The sequence below is a fragment of the Haemorhous mexicanus genome, chromosome 15 (genome assembly GCF_027477595.1).
Source record: "Haemorhous mexicanus isolate bHaeMex1 chromosome 15, bHaeMex1.pri, whole genome shotgun sequence".
NCBI classification, from domain to species: domain Eukaryota; kingdom Metazoa; phylum Chordata; class Aves; order Passeriformes; family Fringillidae; genus Haemorhous; species Haemorhous mexicanus.
In genome coordinates, this window is record NC_082355.1 from 6,616,653 (window position 1) to 6,627,545 (window position 10,893).

At 56.9% G+C, this 10,893-nt stretch overlaps 2 long non-coding RNA genes across 2 annotated transcripts; both read right to left on the bottom strand.

The window, feature by feature from the left end:
• Positions 1 to 948: 948 nt before the first annotated feature.
• On the bottom strand, positions 949 to 5,091 carry LOC132334360 (uncharacterized). Its single transcript, XR_009488377.1, has 2 exons — positions 4,842 to 5,091; positions 949 to 3,298 (listed from the first exon to the last, which is right to left on the bottom strand). It is a non-coding gene; the product is annotated as an uncharacterized LOC132334360 (long non-coding RNA).
• Positions 5,092 to 8,162: 3,071 nt separating this feature from the next.
• On the bottom strand, positions 8,163 to 9,084 carry LOC132334096 (uncharacterized). Its single transcript, XR_009488339.1, has 2 exons — positions 8,636 to 9,084; positions 8,163 to 8,553 (listed from the first exon to the last, which is right to left on the bottom strand). It is a non-coding gene; the product is annotated as an uncharacterized LOC132334096 (long non-coding RNA).
• Positions 9,085 to 10,893: the final 1,809 nt, after the last annotated feature.

A 10,893-nucleotide genomic window follows, 5' to 3' on the forward strand; every position in this document is an offset into this window, starting at 1 on the left:
GAACAACCAAATCCCCAAACTAGAGACCAAGAAAGGGATGTCCCTTTCCCTGTTTTTTTGGGCATGATGTGAAATGGGGGAAACTAACCCCAACATCCCCGGGGGTCTGAGACCCCGGACATCCCTCCTGCCTAGGGACATGGCAGAGCCCAAAGGTCCCATGAGCTGTGACTAACAGTGGCAGAGAGGGGCTGAGGAGGGCTGGTGGCATGTCCCCTCCCTGCCTGAATCCCAAGGACACAAGAGCATCCCTGGAGCACCAAGCAGGCAAGGTGCTGACAGGGAAGGGGTGGGAAATATCCACATGGGATATCTTCCTCGTGCTGTTTACCCATTTCCTCCCCTCTGTCCCCTGTAGTGGTGTCTGGGGACAGACCACGGTGCCTGTAAAAAGGGTGACACCATCTTTGCAAGTAGGGAAGGGACATCTCAAGGTCCTGAGCACAGACAGTGACTGCCACTGCCCCCTGCAGCCCCCACCTGCCACCTCAGTGTGGGATGGGGACATCTAGGGTCCTTGGCACTGCATCCTTCCCTTGTTCCCATAGAAGAGATGTTGGCTTTGACCTTCTGGGCAGGAGAGGACATCCACTGGTGGCAAAACTCCAAGTGTGGTCTGAGATGGCGAGGGCCACATGTGTGCTCTGTTTTCACCAGATTGAGTGGATTCCTCAGCACTGGGGCTCTTCATTGGTGCCCACCCCTGACTGGCACCCATGAGGGCTCCCAAAGCGGGTTCCCCTTCACCAGCCCTTGTGTTTTTGGCTGGCCAGGAGAAGGAAGGCATGAGCCCACTCACCCAGGGTGAAAAGATATGCTGTCCATCCCACGGAGCCACAGCTCCACTTGTCCCTGAGCCCCCAGCCCTGCACTACACAGGATACCCAGTAAATCCTTACTTTGTCCAGTGTTTATCCAGTCACACTCTAATTTGAAATAAAAAACGCAGCCAGTAAAAGGCCTTTATAGCTCTTCAGAGCTCATAAACCGGCAGCGCTGGCAGACAGGGGCCAGATGATTGGGGGCTGCTAGGAAAATTTATTGCAGATTTTGGTAACTTAAACATTACAGCTCTGTGAGCCCCGGGACTGGTTTGCTGAGCAGCTCCCAGCGGCAGGGATGGAACAAGGGATGCTTTATTGGGTAAGGGAAGTGGGGGCTGACAGGTCTCACCCAGACCCACAGTTAACATCCACCCAGATTTAGACTGGCTTGTTTTTAAGGCAAGGCTTTGCACAGCCTGAATCCATCCTCGTGCCAGGAGGGAATGTATGTCCAGGATCCAATCCTCATGTCCAGGGCTGCTGGACACAAGGCTGCATCACCCTGGCATGAAGACAGCCCTCAGCAGCATCCCAGGGAGATGTGAATGGGACTGTGCCAGAACCTCCTTGTGCCAAATCCACTGTCTTGGTGGGTGACCTTGCACCAAGCCCTGCCTGGGCAGGAAGAGCTGGGACAGGCTGGCCAAGCTTGTCGTGGGAGTCTGTAGAATTTGGAGAGAATGAGAGGAAATGGCCGGGGTGGGGAGCGTGCGAGGGAAGGCGGGTAGCAGGAGGGAAGGCATTTTTTCCTTGCCAGTGTCTTGGCTGATTCGGTGTGAACTGCTATAAATTTGTTCCTTATCTCTCAGGCCATTTAATGTTTTCATGAAAAGAAAATAGTCTGCAGGAAAAAAACCCCACTGATAAAAGATCCCTTTGGCATTGGGAGGAATGTTAAATGTCTCTAATCAGCAGGGTTTGGGGCTTGGAGTGCTCCTGGAGCTGGCAGGGAACTGAGGAGTTGTGGAGACTGGGCAATGCTTGGAGCAGACTCTCCCAGCACCCTTCCAGGCCTGGGGGGGAGTTGGCATCTGCACCCCTGGGTGCCCCTTGCACTGAGACCTACATAGAGGAGGTGGTGCTCAGTGTGGGACAACAGTGGCTGGGATGGCTCCAGCCACTTCACCCTGCAGGCTTCAACATGAATTAAACCAAATACTGCCAGAGAGAATAAAAAGTGGGAATGCGAGGTGCAAATTCTATGGGAGAAAAGATATGGATCCAAATCCTTCCTGACTGCTTCCCAGGGTCAGGCAGGAACATGGGCTGTGCCAGGGACCCCCACAGGTCTTTGCACTTCCAGGATCTTCATCCCTCGCCTGTGCCTGCCCCATGGGGAGGCCGGGGGAAGCCCCAGAGCCCCGTGTGGCTGGAAGCATTCTTCCCAAGAAAGCTGGCCCACGGACCAGCTGCTGTTTGGATCTTCAAAAGCAAATCCTGCATGAGTCCTCCTTGGAATGAACCTCCTGGCCCTTACTGACAGTGCCCCGTCTCCTGCTGAGGACTGGGATGAAGGGCTGGAGGCAGAGGGGTCACGAGCATCCCTCTCTGCAGGATCAGGTACTGCCTGGCTGCACTTCCCATGACGTGTGGGCACTGAGCTGTATCCCTCCAAGCACTGGGTGATGCAAGCACACCACATGCTGCTGCATTCCCCACTGGGAGCTTCCCAGATTGGGAGCATCCCCACCTTGTGGCTCACTGAGGGCCATCCCACCCTGCAGCCTGAGGCCAGCAGAGCCATGGCACCGGGACACATGAGCCTCTGAGCTGCAGCTTCACACCCAAGCTGGAAAACAAACAAGATAGCAAAAATGTGACTACAAAGGGGATTTTTCAGGGTGGGAAGGAATGGTTACTGATGATTGCCCCCCACACCTTTTTTTTTCCTCTTTTGGTAATGTTTCATTTTATACTCCAAGGGAGCAGAAATGTCATTTCAAATGAAAAAATCAAACCCTTCTGTTTCAACACACTCCCCAGCTCAATGTCCTCATGCACCAGCACACCTACATACCAGCTTTTCTCCCAAACACAGCTCTGGCCCAGCGGAGCCCGTTTCCAGGCAGCGGTCTCCCTTGGCCAGTCCCAGCCCCATAACCCAGCATCCTGCCTTCCCTGCCAGCCCCACTCCCAGCCCCATCCCGCCATCCACATCCCCTCTCCACAGGCAAACACATTTTCTTCCACATCCATCACGTGGAAGTAGGATGTGCATTCTGGTGCCAGAACATGCACAGCCGGCTGTGCCAGCAGCGCCTGCACGGCTGCACAGAGCTACTGCTGTGCTGGTGGATCGCAGTTGGCTTTTGTGGGATGGTTTTGGCTGAGCCTGGAATGGTGGGGAGGAGCCAGGAGCTGGCACTTGCCATCAACACTGACCTGCTGAAATTGGTGTGGTGCCAGTTGTCTCAATCTTTGCTTGGACATCTGTCTGTGTGCCCACTCTGGCCTTGCTGTGGGGCATTTCTGTGCTGTTCAGAGGCAAAACCATATGTATTTCGTAAAGCTGGGCTTTGTTTGGCAGACTGGCAGCACCACTGGCACCACAATGGCATCGTGGAATGAGGACAGTGACAGTGCATTGGCCCCAGGCACCCAGCATCCTCCTGCCAGTGGGTGTGGGCATGAGGGTCCCAGGCTCTCATCTCTGAAGTGCCCAGTGGCAGCTTCCCTTGGACTTCAGTGCAGCCCCATGCTTTTCCTGCCCTCTGGAAGACCCCCCCCATCCCATCCTGCCGCCATCTCCTCTGACGCAGGCGGCTTCACTCCCAGACATGCGGTGCTCACCCTGAGCCCCAGCCAAGAAAAAGCCCCTTTGTTCAGCTCAGCCAGCAGGGCAGACTGACCCCAGTGACCTCCACCATCCGAAAACACAGTCCCTGCTGTCCCATGGGTCAGGGCAGGCATGAGGACAGGGACAGGGACAGCCCCCGACACACCTTCTCGGGTCAGGGTCAGTGCCCAGGGACACAGGCATGGGTCACAGAGGGTGCAAGGGTATGGAGCTGCCCTGGCCAGCCAGGAGGGATGGATGGATGGATGGAGGGATGCTGTACAGCCAAACCTTTCATCTCATGCTTTTTGAGAAGGGCAGAAATCACTGGGAAATAGTGGAGCTGCCAAGCTCACCAGGGTGGGATGAGGAGCAGGGCTGGTGCTGAACAAGCTGCTGCTAATGAGAAACAGGTGGAGAGCCTGGCGTCGCCTCCCTCCACCCAGTCCTCTCTCAGCCCTCGAGGTCAGCCTGTGTTTTCTTAAGTCCTGATTGCAGAGAAGTTGGAGGCTTGTGTGCCAGTGGGTTCTGGTGTGCTCCAAAGCAAAGGGAGCCTGACAGGACCTGTGTTTATGTTTGGGAATGATTGGAGACTGTTCTGGCACTTTGCACCCTGGCTGAGCAGGGCACAAGACCCATAGGACGATGCCTGTCCTGATCCTGCTCCAGCAGAAGCATCCCAGTTGGGAATGGCAGCAGCCCATCCAACAGTGCTCAACTCATCCCCGATTTGCATGCAGGAGAAGAGGAACCCTGAGCTGCTGAGCCAGAGAGGAAACGAGAGCAGAAAAATGTGATAAACAGCTGTAAAGCCCAGCCCTGGCTCTGTGCTGCTCCCGCCGTCGCGGGTCGGCCCCTCAGACTGTTTATGGAAAGCCCAGTTTGCCGAGAAATCCATCTCCCGTTTCCTGTTGATCGCTGGGAGCCAAGGTCACTCCGCCAAGGGCTGCCGCCGCCCGCGCACGTCTCGCTGTGAGACAGAGCAAGGGGCTGAGCACAGGGCAGCTCAGGAGCTCTCCGGGACGGGGTACCAGTCCTGGGGGGCTGGAGTATCCCCTGGGAGCTGATCAAAGCTCTCTGGTGAAACAGAGCAGCTGGGCATGGAGGAATTAGGAATGCTTCCTCAGGCTCCTCAGCACCGAGGGGGTGTGGGTGGGATGCTCACACCCACCTGCGGAGATCCAGGGCTGGGAGTGCCCATCCCATTTCCAGTAAGGACCCCTTCGGCCCTCGGTGCTCACCGGTCACATCCAAGCCCCCGGTCTGGGGACGGGTGCTGGGTCCCCACTTCCCTCCCTTCCTGCTCGTGTGACGCCGCGGGCGGGTGCGGAGGAGCTGCCGCTCCGTGTCCTCTCGCTCAAGGCCAACCCCATTGTTGGTGCAGTCGTGCCGGGGGGAGCGGAGCCAGCCTGGGACGGAGCCGGAGCTGCAGATCCTGCCGCTCTTGACTGAGTCATCCGCCCGCGGGAGCTGAGCAAGGCAGAGCCGGGTGCTGACCTGAAATCAGGGCAGGGAGGGAGGGAAAAAGGTTGGGGGAAGGGGCGAGCAGTGAGTGGGTTCTGGCTGCTCAAATCTCCCCTTTTTCCAACTGCTCCAGGGAGACATGGGGCCAAGGCTGTGCCAGAGGGATGGAGGGAGGCTGCAGTGAGTCATAATGGGGGCGGACAAGAGGAGATGACAGTCTGCAAGGAGAAGGAAAGGGCTGGGAGATGTCAGGCATATGAGTGCCCATGTTTTCACTGGGCTCATCCCAACTAATCCTTGGAGGAAGAAGAAAGCGGGGAAGAAACAGAAAGAGCTTTCCACCCCCTCTGCCAGGTCCCCTCCCTGAGCCTCAGTTCCCGTTGGGCGGGAATGGGGATCTCGCCCGGCATGTGCCTCCTCCAGCTCCGAGCACGGGGCCAAATCTGAGACAACCCCCCAGGGACAGTCCCATCCCAGCAGAGCTGCGGGCCAAGGGCAGATCTGGATCCTGCTGGCTGGGGAGGATGGCTGCACACCAAAAGTCATCTCTGAGTGGTCGAATGGGTAAAAATAAGTCCATCCCATGGACAGCTGAACCACCCCTCCCCGCACCGTCCCCTTTTCAAACCCCATCAGCAATCGCTGTTGCAGGAAATCCTGCCTCCAGCCCTTCCACGGGGCTTTACAGACCCCCCAGCAACCCCAGCACCAGAGCCAGGGAGAACACCCACCCCAGAGCCACCCCATCCCTACCCTGGGCTGCTCCCCACGAGCGGGGAAGTCCACCAGCACAGCTGGGGAGCTGGGGACCGTCACCCATGTGATCACCAGCTGCTTGGAAACATTTCCCTGGCTCCGGGTTATATGAACAGATTTTTATAATTATTAGTCTTGGTAATTTACCGTAAAATATTTATTCTGGCTCATTCCAAGGCGTTTGATTCCTGTTGGGTCCGTACAGCTTGGGGGGCTGTGAGTGGGGAGCCACGCGGCCGTACAGGGCTGGATGCTTGCTCCTTTCCTGTATAAATATCTATATGGATGTGTGTGGCCGGGGAAGAGACCCTGGTGGCAGCCGGGATTGGGGGTCCAGTTCGCCTTGCGGCTCCTCACCCCCTCTTACTGCAATCCCATCAACCCCAGCCCTGCCGGACATGGGGCAGGGGAGGGTGGAGGTGATGTCCTTCATGGAAGGAATGCGGGGGGAAAGCCCCCTGGCAAACCCCCGCGAGGGCAGGTGGATGGAGGTGTCAGGGAAGGACGAGGGGAGGAACCCGGGGGTGGCAGTGGCGATCCCAGCACGCCTGGGTGGTCGGCAGGGCTGGGCTGCTCGCACCTGGCTGCGGAGGATGGGCTGGGAAGATGGGAGCTGAGATGGGCTCTGTGCCTCGCTGAGCCCCCAGTGAGGGGGGAAAGGACACCCAGAGCCTCCCCTGCCTGCCCCGGCGCTGGGATCCACGGCACGGCTCTCCAAGCCCCGGGGGCTCTGGCAGAGGCGACCCCCGTGATGCGCGGGGAGGATCCAGCGATGAAACTCAACCCAGATGTACAACAGTGGGAACCCTTTAACATTTCCCTGTTCTGTGCCTGCAGCTGGAAAGCCCCTCCAGCAGCCCTGGCTCCCGAGTTTCTCCTCTCTCTCTCCCCACGTGTGCCCTGAAAAGGAGCTGCAGATGCTGTCCCAGGGAGGAACAAGGGCAGGGATCCACGGGGGAAGCTCCAGCAGCTCTGGGCAGTGCTGGGATGGTTGGGGAGGGCAGCAACCTGAAAGCACCAGCAAACAAAGGGCACCGAGTCCCCACGGGGCTTAAAATGACAAGGAGAAGTATTAAAACAGTTGAAAATTACAGATTGTGTGGGCTGAGTTCCACCCCCACAGCAGTGCCAGCCCCTTGGCAGTGGGAATGTGCTGGTACCAGCATGGGATTTGCCTCTCCGTGAGCTCAGACAAATTTCATTTGCACTGACGTGGCCAGAAGCTGGATTTGCTCAAGGAAAAGTTGCCAGGACAGCCAGAATCACACACATCTTGTCACCCTTTGCCCCCCTCAGAGTCTGGAGCCTTGTTTAGTGTCTGCCTTCACTTTTGTTTAGGGCTCAGCATCCCCCCACACCCCTTCCTCATCCTCAGCCTCCTGATGTGAGAGGACACCCCAGCCTGCCTCCCAGCCTGCCTCCCAGCTGGCCTCTGCATTATTAAACCAGATCCTCCTTATCAGCCTTTATCTTTTTCCACTCATGCAAAACCTGCCTGGTTCTAGCTTTGCCAGCCCTCAGTACTTCCAGCAGGAGCTAGAGGACTTCGGGTCACCCCTTCGGTGCTGCCCCTCAGTTCATCCCCTTGTGCCCCTGGAATCCCTCTGGGGGGGGGAACAACCCACTGCTTCCCTGCCTCCAGAGCCCTGGGAAGCAGCCCCTGCTGCCCCCAGACTCAGAGCTGCTCCCACACCTGGTTTCAATAACAAACGGCGCGGGAAGGGACAAAGGCGCCTTGCACGAGGGCAGCGGGATGCAGGATGAGGGGCTGCAGGTGGGGAGGGAGGGGAGCTGCAGGACTGGGATGAGGGGCATGCTGAGGGGGGCACCAGCCCAGGAGCTCTGGGGGCTGCAGGGGCCCAGCTGCCCATCACCACATCTCTGAAAAAACAGCACTCACAGAACGGGGTTAACTGCAGGCACCGGAAAGCTGGGATTAATGAAAATTGGTTATAAGAATTTTCCCAGATGGAAGAAACATCTTTTCGTCATCTGTCCTTTGACATTTCAAGTCTATTTTGCATCCCCAGCATTTTCTGATTTGGGCTGTGACATTTAAATGGGCAATTTGTGTTTACAGTCTTAGGCGTTGTAAATACCTTATATATAAATGCCTTTGCATGTATAGGAGACATTCTATACATTTGTATCTTTGAAAGAAGAGCTATAAATCTTTACAGGAAAATGTAGCTCTACAAAACCATTTACATCAGCTTTGTAGTCACAGGGTAGATGAACATGTAACAGAAATGCATTGCCTTTTTCAGACACTGGGGTCTAGTCTTGTTTTATCACAAAGTATAAATATGTCACTTCAAAATCATGACAGGCATTAAAAGAAATACTTTGCATGGCTTTTATTCAAGGACTTACTGACTTGCACTGTTCCCCCCTCCTAGGCATCATCCCCCTCCAGTCACAGGTCCCATGACAAGGATGCAGCAGTGTCAGGGCTGCAGAGCCAAGGTCACATCCCAGCAGCTGGGGGCGGGATGCAAAGGGACACAGCTCTCCAGCGGGGCCTGGCATGGCCACAGCCCCCTCCCAGCACACAGCACTGTGTAACACCACGTGGGGCCTCAGGAGGCGTTCAATAGCCCCGAATCTGACCTTCCATGAGGGTCCCATCATCCCAGCAGGAGCATGACTGCAGCCAGAGCCTCACAAGCAGCACCTCTGTCACCTCCCTGTCCATGACAAGATCCCTTGGGAGGCCTGCAGGGGAGCAAAGGGCTGTGGAAGAAGGTGAAGCCATTGCTGTGTTCACAGTCCTGAAACAGTATGAAATATTTGCAATATCTGCTTTTACCCTCACCTGGGCTGGGGACACCTTTCTTAGGGAGCAGGGGGCTCCTCCATGGTCACAGATCTCTGTTATTGACTGGGTGTACACACAGCCTGCTTCTCCCTGTGAGAGAGCAGCTTCCACGGCCTGTCCTGACTCCTCCATGGCTGGGGTCTGGCCCTTCTGTGCGTCTCTTTGGAGGAGTAGAGATGGGGGAGTGACAATGAGATTCCTTCAACCGAAACCCGTGGTATAGATATTTGATTGAAATAATTTGATTGAAATAATTCTGATTTCTGTTGAGTCTCATTGTAAAGTTTGATTTAAATGTCGAGGCTCAGCAGGCTGAGAAGGCTGGGGAGAGCACAGGGCGAATGGAGGAGGAACCCATCCCACCCATAAACTGCTGAGCACCCCCACCTCCATCTGCTTTGGGGAGCCAACACAGGAAATGGCTTTCAAGTCATCCAGGAGCTTTGTCTCTTGTCCCCCCCACCCACCCTGCTCACCAGATGATGGAAAGCACAATATCCCTCTGCAGGGGTTTGCATCCCAACAGCCACATGGAGCCAGGGCACCACTGGCAGCAGGCAGGAGGAGCTGGCTGGGTGTACATGCACCCCAAATGCTGGCACTGCCACCTCATTCCCTGGCAAAACCTTTCTCCAACCCCTCCTTCCCAGGGCTGGGGGTCTTAAATCAAGTGAGGCACTTAGTGGTGGGATCCTGGCCTGGTCTGTACAGCTGTGCTGGGGACAAGGAAAGGGTTAGAGGACCACAGGTCCCTGCGTTCAGTGGCACATGCCCATCAGTTACCCCACTGCCTGCAGCCAGCAGCCTCCAGCCCTGTGTCCAGCCAGGGGAGCCCTGTACCCTGCTGCCACATTATACCTTCCCTGCACCCTGCTGCCAGCATCCTTCCTTCCCTGCATCCCTCCTGCCCACACCCCTCCTGGCAGCACTCCCTGACCCCATGGGAAAAGCAGCCCAGGCACAGCTGGGCTCCATGTCCCTCCTGCAGACATTTCCAGCAGGGATTCACTGGCACATCCCAACAGCCAAGAGGATGCAGGACACGTTGGGGCACGGAGGTGGGATGTGTCGGAGCGAGGATACGGGATGTGTCAGGGCACGCTGCAGGATGAATCAAGGTACAGAATGCAGCCATCAGGGATGAACCCAACCTCACAGCAGTTTGTGGGCTGGAAAGCCAGCCCTCACCATGGCCACCGTGGTCCTGCCTGCAGGCTGGGGCTGTCAGGAGCATCCTCATCTGCTCCTCTGGGAACCCCAGGAAGCTGCTGACATACAGCTCATGCAAGCTCAGAGCTGGGCAGGGGCTGCCTTGGGGTCTCTGGTAGGGGGCTGCAGGACAAGGCTGCAGCAGGGACAGCCCAGACAACCCCTGCAGTCCAGGGGCACTGAGGGTTTGAGTCTGCTGGCTGCAGCTGCTCAGCCTCTGGCCCTTGCTCAGCCCAGAAAGGATTTTGCCAACTTTGCACATTTTTGGCAGAAGCTAAAAAACATGACTGGTGCCAAGGTGGGTGACAGGCAAAGGGAACAGATCCTCCCTCACATAGGGCTCTCCTGTGGCTGTGGGAGGGCAGGCACCCAATGGCCACAGCATGGAGCTGAGCTGTGCTTATGATCCTTTTTAATTAACAAGCAATTAATTCAGGACTAAGCTGAGCACCAGCTGGGCCCACCTGGGGCAGCCCAGGGCCAAGATGGAGGTTTCCTTGCACACCATCTGGGGCTGGAGGCCAGCCCCTGACACTGCTTCTTCCTGAGCTTGGGGACACAAGGAAGGGAATCGTGGTGGGTGCAAGGCCAGGATGTGTTCTGGCACGGCCAGGAATGAGCAGCCTCCTCTTCTGGGCAAGCAGCTCCATTGTTCCCCCCAGATCTCCCCCTGTAGCCCCCTCTCCTCCATCCGACGGCTCCTTCGGCACCACACATCGTTTGTCACTCGGACAGGTTCAAACAAACCCGTCTGGGATTAATTAGGCTCCGTCTTCGTTTCCTGCAGCGCTCCGCAGGGGCCGGGCAGCGGAAGGCAGCGGGGAGGCAGCAGACGGGTGAGCAGGCTCGGGCAGGCAGGGAATGGACCATGGGGTAGGGGGCAGAAGGCAAACAGGGACCCCCCCGGCCCCCAAATCCCTCCCCAGTGCTAAAGCAGTCGGTGCTGGATGCTGTCCCGGGAGGAAGAGGCTGTGGGCGCTGTGCAGCGTACATGGATCCGGGACTAGAGAGCTGCTGCCACCTCGTGCATGGAGAGCTGCTCCCAC